We start from the raw sequence: 8303 nt of genomic DNA, 5'->3' as shown, positions 1-8303 counted from the left end.
GCGAAGTTATGAAAAGTACAGACTGTGTCCTCATTACGGACACATGCTCTCATCTCTTCTTTTGAGTGGTACGGTGTGAACGGCTACAAATTTGATGGCCGTCCTCCAGAGCACAGTCTGGGGGAAAGATGGGAGCAAAGCGACATCCTTCCGAATCAGTTAGCAATAAGCTAAAAGCTGTTTCTGCTTAAGTATATCTGCAATCATTTAGTGCAGTTCTCTTATGTGCAGGAAAATGGAAGCGCTCTGCAGCTGGGACATAATGTGACGGGGCAAACAAGCCGACAAGAGTTATAGAAATGGAGGAAATGAATGCACTAAATGTAACTCATCCTCATCTACACATAAGGACAAGTGACACTTCATTATGTTCATGGCTTCGTACCAAGTTACGGTCAAGTACCACTCACCTCGAGCTTCAGCTTATGTAAGAGTGCAAATAGTAAAATAATATATATCAATACCAACATTACTGCTTTTAACACTTTATTTCTATCCACTAAAGATATGGCCTTTAACATTATGATTGGTGGGGGTCTCATCTCTGGGACCCCCACAGTCCAGAAAATGAGGGGATAGCAAATAATAAAAAATAGTGACAACTATGCACACCTATCAATAAACTGAAACTGGCAAGTATGGGAACAGTGTAGGAGCTCTTCTAAAAACACTAAAAATAATCAAGTCATAAAAATGGGAAATATTGTGAAATGAGCAGTATTTACTTTTGGTGTGAAACTCCTTCCCTCACGCATATTTTGAAGTGATGAAGAGCACGCTGGAAATTTTCCTCGTATAGTCTTCATGCTGATGTGCTGTTTCTGAGCAACTCTCGTTGTGTTACCAAAATACTGCATAAGTTCTATATAACTGAGCAAAAACTATAAAATAAATCCATCAACTACAGCTGAGGATCATCTGCAATGTGTAATCTTGTCATATATGCAATTCTTCGGATTGATTTTTTTTGTGCATCACTGTAGTAACTTCTAGATCAGTGTCATAGCAAAAAAAATGAATCCATAAAACATCTCTGGAGAGGGGACATCTCACCCTCACATTGAACATATGAAGCTAATAATAACCAGGGAAGAGAGAAATTAATGAAAACAGGAGAATTAAGAGAAAGAGAGAGCTGACACTTCCATCTCCATAAAAGTATGGGCCTCCTGCAGTGATCAGGTAATTACAGCAGGGAGATTTGCTGAGAAAAAGAGATATGTTTACGCAGAGACATGGGGAAGTGCACTTCCAAACCATAGAGCTTCCTCTGGTCAAAGAATCTTACTCAGACAATTCAGAACCAGCGGTTAGTGAAGAATATTGGGGTCAGTGTCGATCCGATATTTATGGGAGATAAATTTTAAGCATCATAGCGAAGGGATAAACATAATACATTCACTTACATCACTGAGGCCATTCCAACCCATCCAACTTAATAATGGGACAATGGATGATGACATCCAACTCATGTTTCATCTCGGCTTAAAGGTAAAATCGTGACAAGAAACATGGCGACAATATCTACCGGGACCTCAAGAGGCAAAGATATCCTGTAAGTTGGGGATCTCACAAAATTCTGAAAGACTCAGTACATCCCACAACAAGGCCCCACATGAGCTCACCAAGGAGAGGTATGTGGGTGTAACTTTGAACTAATAAAAAGCAGAAATTGGGTTTGGTTATTTCCCAGTCCTGGAAGGTACGGCTTGCTGTAGTTCTGTCCGCTTTCCTAAGGAGTTCCTCCATCCGCTAAGCTCTAATCCATTTCCGTGACATCAGGTTTAGTAATTTTCTTTAATTATCCCTTTTATTTTATGTAATTGTATATTCTGTTTTGTTCCCATTTTGTATCATCTCTGTATTTTTTTTTATAAACACTGCGTTCCTTTCTGGATTAAACAAGTAAAATGTAATTGCTCTGTTCCTCTTGCTCTGTAAACCGCACCCCTGAAGCCATACATTACCTTTAGCGGGTGTCCAATCAGCCTGTATAAACAATTGTTTGTGGCAGCTAGTAATGGTTCCATTTTTGTTATTGTGGAGTTGACAGTGACCGTACTGGGGATATTTTTATTTATATATAGTTATTCCATGAGGTGTATATGTAAGGTTCTAGCAGGAATGCGGGATGCAGTGACGGACGGGAGGCAGAGCAAGGGTTAACAGGTTTATTAACAATAAATGCACTCCACGCAGGGAGTAGTGGGTAGCAGGGTGATGGGAGGAAATGGGGCAGAACTGGGAGAGTGGCAGGGCAGGACAGGGACGAACGAAAGTTCAGAATTAAAGGGGTGCAACTTATCAGACTGTAGTCTTCTGGTGTTCAGCTCTTCAGGGTTCCAACGGTGGCACCGACAACAGTGGCATGTGACGTCTCAGCGAAGTCTGTAGCAGGTGGGAATCCAACGGTGTCACCGACAACAGCGGCGCGTGACGTCTCAGCGAAGTCTGGAAGTCTGTAGCAGGTGGGAATCCAACGGTGTCACCGACAACAGCGGCGCGTGACGTCTCAACACAATCTCTGAGTGTGCGTAGATTTCCCGTACTTAAAGGTGTCCAGCACGGTACTGAGTCCAGTGTGGGGGGATCCGCCGGCATGTACCTCAGCTCTGCGGCGTGTGCAGGTATCTGGACCAGAAGCTCTAAAACTATAACCCCTGGTGAAGTCAGGTCACACCTTTCTGGGCCTCTATTAACTAACACAGTCAAGGGTAGCTGAAGGTCACGCTCCCGGTCTCCTTTCAAGCAGCACACGCACTGTACTCACTTTCGTGGAGCATCTGGCAACTGACTAGCTGCGGGCACAGAAATCACCAGCACACAGGCACAGAGCTGCCAGCACAGAGATCGCTCTGGACCCTCTGGCAGCAGCTCCTCTTCTGGGACAGGGGGATGGGAGCGCATTGGGCGCTAACCCCGCACACCCCGATGACGTCCTCATTCATGTGCAGGCAGCACTCTGTAATGAACGCTGCGTACCGTGCCCTTGGAGGTTAAAGGGCCAGCAGTTGGCAGGATACGGCTGCCACCCAAGCATTGCGGACGCCGGGGACCTGCCCTTGGGCCGCATGAAAAGTCACCTGGGGCTGGAGGTTCCCCACCCAGGGTTTACATGTATTAGCGTCTAAAAGACGCAAATACATTTGAACATCAGAAGGAAGTGGAGTGTGTGCGGCACCAGGCCTGGCATGTGTGCCCACAGAGAGGGCTCTGCGTGCCCCCTGTGGCACGCGTGCCATGGGTTCGCCATCACTGGTATGGTATGGAATCAGATTTTGGTATAACAACATTTTTGCCAGGTATTGCATTAACCCTTTAATACCTCATGACAGATATATCTGTCATGGAGTGGCTCTGGGTGTGTGGAGCTGGTTCACAAGGTGAGCCTGACTTTCAAAGAGCTGACGCTGGCTGTGTGATATATACAGCTGGAATCTGTCTCTAACGGCAGCGATCAGAGCTCAATTGAATCCCTGCTGTTAACCCCTTAAATAACACTGTCAATAGCTGACAGTTTGGCATTTTATCACACAAGAGAAAAAAACCTATGACTGAAAGTCAAACATTGCCAGGAGGAATAAAGTGCATTTTCTCCCAGCAGCAGGGCTCACAGTGCAGAAAACGGCAGGTTCAGAACACCACTAACCTGCAGATTAACGACATTTTAATAGAAAGTTTTTTTTTGTTTATTAACATGTCAGGTTCCCTTTAAAAAACAACATTAGTAATTTTTGCAATTTTCACACTGCCCATTTGGGCTCTTTTAGACTCGTAGTTCCTGTCCTTTGAGGGAGAGTTTTCAGCAGGCTCATTATTATCACAGACAGGGTTACAATGACAGGTAATACCTTGTGGCACCCCAGGAGTTCGGGTACCACAGTAGTGCTGCCTTCCTCTCTGGGAGGGTAGTGCTATGTATGGAGACGAGTGGGATTACCTTTGGTAGGTTATCACACACAACACCTTCCAAATCCAGGCCAGGAGGGGGAGCTCAAAACCCTATTTTAGGGCTGCTTCCCTGGATAAAGATCCTGGTTTGGAAGCGGAGTGAGTTCAGTTAGTGCAGACAGTCTGCGTGCGAGGACAGACAGGGACGGAGCACAGTGGAAATAGAGAACTCCAGGAGGCCACGAGTATGCCCCAGGGAGTCAGTGTGCAAAGAATCCGGGAACCGGGAGCCCGAGGCTTATGTGTATTATAATACACAGAGCAGAACCAGAGGGCATTGAATCACATGGACTTTGCCCATATTTACCTGTGGCACAGCAGCTCCTTGGAACTTTGAGTCACCGTGAAAGACCCCCAGTAGGCACGGCTCAAGCTGCCTGCCATACAGGTACCTGTCCCAGGACAGGAGAATGAATAAGGACCTTGTTTGAGACACTTAGTGGCAGCAGGGACCTCAGAGACAGTGAACGCAGATTGTCTCTGGACTGCCCGGACTCCTAACCAACCTGTTGCTAGTACCCTGGACTGTGGCCTGTCACCCACAAGTAAACCAGGTAAAGACTTATCATTTGTCTCCTCTATTTATTCACCAGCTACACCATCTACGCCACACACCATAGGACCCCTGGGAACCCCGCTTCACCTGTGGGAAGTGTAACATCTGGGCTGCCGCAATATCCCCCAGGGGACCCCTCTAATGCAGCGTCGGTCCCACTACTGACCGAACTCCACATGTGGCGTCACGACAAACCTTGAACATTTAACCCCTTTAAAATTGATGCCCAGGGCCCCGGACTGGGTCGCAGCCACCATGATATCCTCCTTTGCGACCGGACCCAGTACCGAGTACCCCACTGCCCTGTGGGCGCGTCACCCCTACAAACAGCAGATAACAGAATCCACCATTCAAAGCATGCCACAGTTGACCCTTCTCCCCCTTCCTTCATAATGACCCTTGCACAGACCAATTTACATGTGCTGTTTGCTGAAACAACCAGAATTTAGAGCATAGCTCCCAGCCATCCTGGATTCAGCGGGTCTGTTCTGATTTCAGGGCTCTGTCTCGCTGCATTGGGGCTTTGTTCCAACTTCTAATACACACCTCTCGGCTCTCCATTGTCTTCATCTTAGCTTCTCCTCCTCAGGGGATGGGAGGGGAGGCAGCATCTCTGCTTGTACATAAATTTAATTATTCCCCTTTTCTCAGGTCTTCCTGAGTCTCAAACTTGTATTTCCCTGTTCACATATAGCAGCTTAAAGTAAGAGACACAACCTACAATGATTTACTTTGGTAATCTTGACCTGTGTTGCAGGCTATGGACCCAGGAGCAGGTTATGCGTGTACATTGTACATAACAGTGTATTTCTTTGTTCCCTGAGTACTAGAAATGGAGAAAAGAAAATCAGATTTTATTGTTCCAATAAACCTACAACAAATAATAAAACACAATTCTAACATAATTTATTTTGGGAGTCTCCCAGGAACTCAAACCCACAACCTTCATCATTACAGGCAGGAGCTAAAGCAACTGAGCACAGACTCGGGTGATGTCACTGGGAGAATTTTGTGTACTTGGTCTGTATTGCAGGCTCTGACTCCACAGACAGATTATACTGATTCATTGTACATAGCAGTGTATTTCTATGCCCCTGGATTCTAGAGGGAGAATAGAATATTTTTTTCTTCCTATAAAATTACTAAAAAATAATGAAAACAACTACAATAATGTAATTTTAAAAAAAATAAACAAACATCACAAATCAGCAAATAACGTGGACATATTTGGTGTCCCTGTAATCGTAACAACCCACACAACACAGCTAGCAGACGGGGATCAGTAAATTAGGTAAAGCTCCACATAAAGGCCTATTGAGAAAAAAAGCACCAAAACCAGCACGGTTAACCCCTTTACCCCCAAGGGTGGTTTCAGGGCCGGCTCCAGGTTTTTGAGGGCCCCGGGCGAAAGAGTCTCAGTGGGCCCCCCTTTAACACATACCACGATTCATGATTGCATATAAACACAGCCATGTACAGTAGTATATAACACAGCCCACATAGTATATAGCACAGCCACATAGCATATAACACAGCCATGTAGTATATAACAGCCCACGTAGTATATAGCACAGCCACATAGCATATAACACAGCCATGTAGTATATAACAGCCCACGTAGTATATAGAACAGCCATGTTGTATATAGCACAGCCCACGTAGCATATAACAGCCCATATAGTATATAGCACAGCCCCATATTATATAACACAGCCCACGTAGTATATAGAACAGCCACGTAGCATATAGCACAGCCCACGTAGCATATAACAGCCCACGTAGTATATAACACGGCCCACGTAGTATATAGCACAGCCATGTAGTATATTGAACAGCCATGTAGTATATAGAACAGCCATGTAGTATATAGCACAGTCATGTAAAATACAGCCCAGCCCCCCTCCCCACAAGAATGGCCGATAGTCCAGTACTCACTGTTAGTTACCAAAAAAAAACACTCCTCACCTCTCAACGTTCCCGCGCCATGCTGCTCCCTCCCTGCTCCGGTGTCGGTGGCTGCCGCTGCACTGCACAGCGGGTGCATGATGACATCATCGCGCACCCACAGCGGCAGTGTCAGAGGCAGAGTGGGGAATGATGGGAGAGGGAGCGTCAGGTGACGCTCTCTCCTCCATCATTTGCTTTGAACTTTACCGGCAGACGCCAGTAACGTTCAAAGCGGCAGTGGGGGAGTTGGCGCTTGCGACAGGTGGCCCCCTGCCTCACAGGGGCCCCATAGCAGCTGCATGATGTGCCGCTAGCTGAGGGCCCCTGGGGGAGCGGAGGCCCTAGGCACTGGCAGCTGCCTGCCCATAACGCCGGCCCTGAATGGGCCCCCTGTCTCGCCAGGGCCCCGGCACTTGCCCGGGTACTCCGGGTGCTGACGCCAGCCCTGGGTGGTTTGCACGTTAATGACCAGGCCAATTTTTACAATTCTGACCACTGTCCTTTTATGAGGTTATAACTCTGGAACGCTTCAACGGATCCCGGTGATTCTGACATTGTTTTCTCCTGACATATTGTACTTCATGATAGCGGTAAAATTTCTTTGATATTACCTGTGTTTATATGTGAAAAAAACGGAAATTTGGTGAAAATTTTGAAAATTTCGCAATTTTCCAACTTTGAATTTTTATGCAATTAAGTCACAGAGATATGTCACATAAAATACTTAATAGGTAACATTTCCCACATGTCTACTTTACATCAGCACAATTTTGGAACTAAAATTTTTTTTTGTTAGGGAGTTGTAAGGGTTTAATAGTTGACCAGCAATTGCTCATTTTTACAACACCATTTTTTTTTAGGGACCACATCTCATTTGAAGTCATTTTGAGGGGTCTATATGATAGAAAATAACCAAGTGTGACACCATTCTAAAAACTGTACCCTTCAAGGTGCTCAAAACCACATTCAAGAAGTTTATTAACCCTTCAGGTGTTTCACAGGAATTTTTGGAATGTTTAAATAAAAATGAACATTTAACTTTTTTTTCACAAAAAATTTACTTCAGCTCCAATTTGTTTTATTTTACCAAGGGTAACAGGAGAAAATAGACCCCAAAAGTTGTTGTACAATTTGTCCTGAGTACGCTGATACCCCATATGTGGGGGTAAACCACTGTTTGGGAGCATGGCAGAGCTAGGAAGCGAAGGAACGCCATTTGACTTTTCAATGCAAAATTGACTGGAATTGAGATGGGACGCCATGTTGCGTTTGGAGAGCCCCTGATGTGCGTAAACATTGAAACCCCCCACAAGTGACACCATTTTGGAAAGTAGACCCACTAAGGAACTTATCTAGATGGGTGGTGAGCACAAAAATTATCTTTTTACGCCCAATTTTTTATTTTCCCAAGGGTAAGAGAAGAAATTGGACCCCAAAAGTTGTTGTACAATTTGTCTTGAGTATGCTGATACCCCATATGTGGGGGTAAAACAACTGTTTGGGCGTATGGCAGAGCTCGGAAGGGAAGGAGCGCCATTTGACTTTTCAATGCAAAATTGACTGGAATTGAGATGGGACGCCATGTTGCGTTTGGAGAGCCCCTGATGTGTCTAAACAGTGGAAACCCCCCAATTATTAATGAAATCCTAATCCAAACACACCCCTAACCCTAATCCCAACGGTAACCCTTACCACACCCCTAACCCTGACACACCCCTAACCCTAATCCCAACCCTATTCCCAACCGTAAATGTAATCCAAACCCTAACCCTAACTTTAGCCCCAACCCTAACCCTAACTCTAGCCCCAACCCTAACTGTAGCCTTAACCCTAGCCCCAACCCTAACCC

Source organism: Ranitomeya variabilis, chromosome 3 (assembly GCF_051348905.1).
Source record: "Ranitomeya variabilis isolate aRanVar5 chromosome 3, aRanVar5.hap1, whole genome shotgun sequence".
NCBI lineage: Eukaryota > Metazoa > Chordata > Amphibia > Anura > Dendrobatidae > Ranitomeya > Ranitomeya variabilis.
This window is presented reverse-complemented; position numbering follows the sequence as displayed.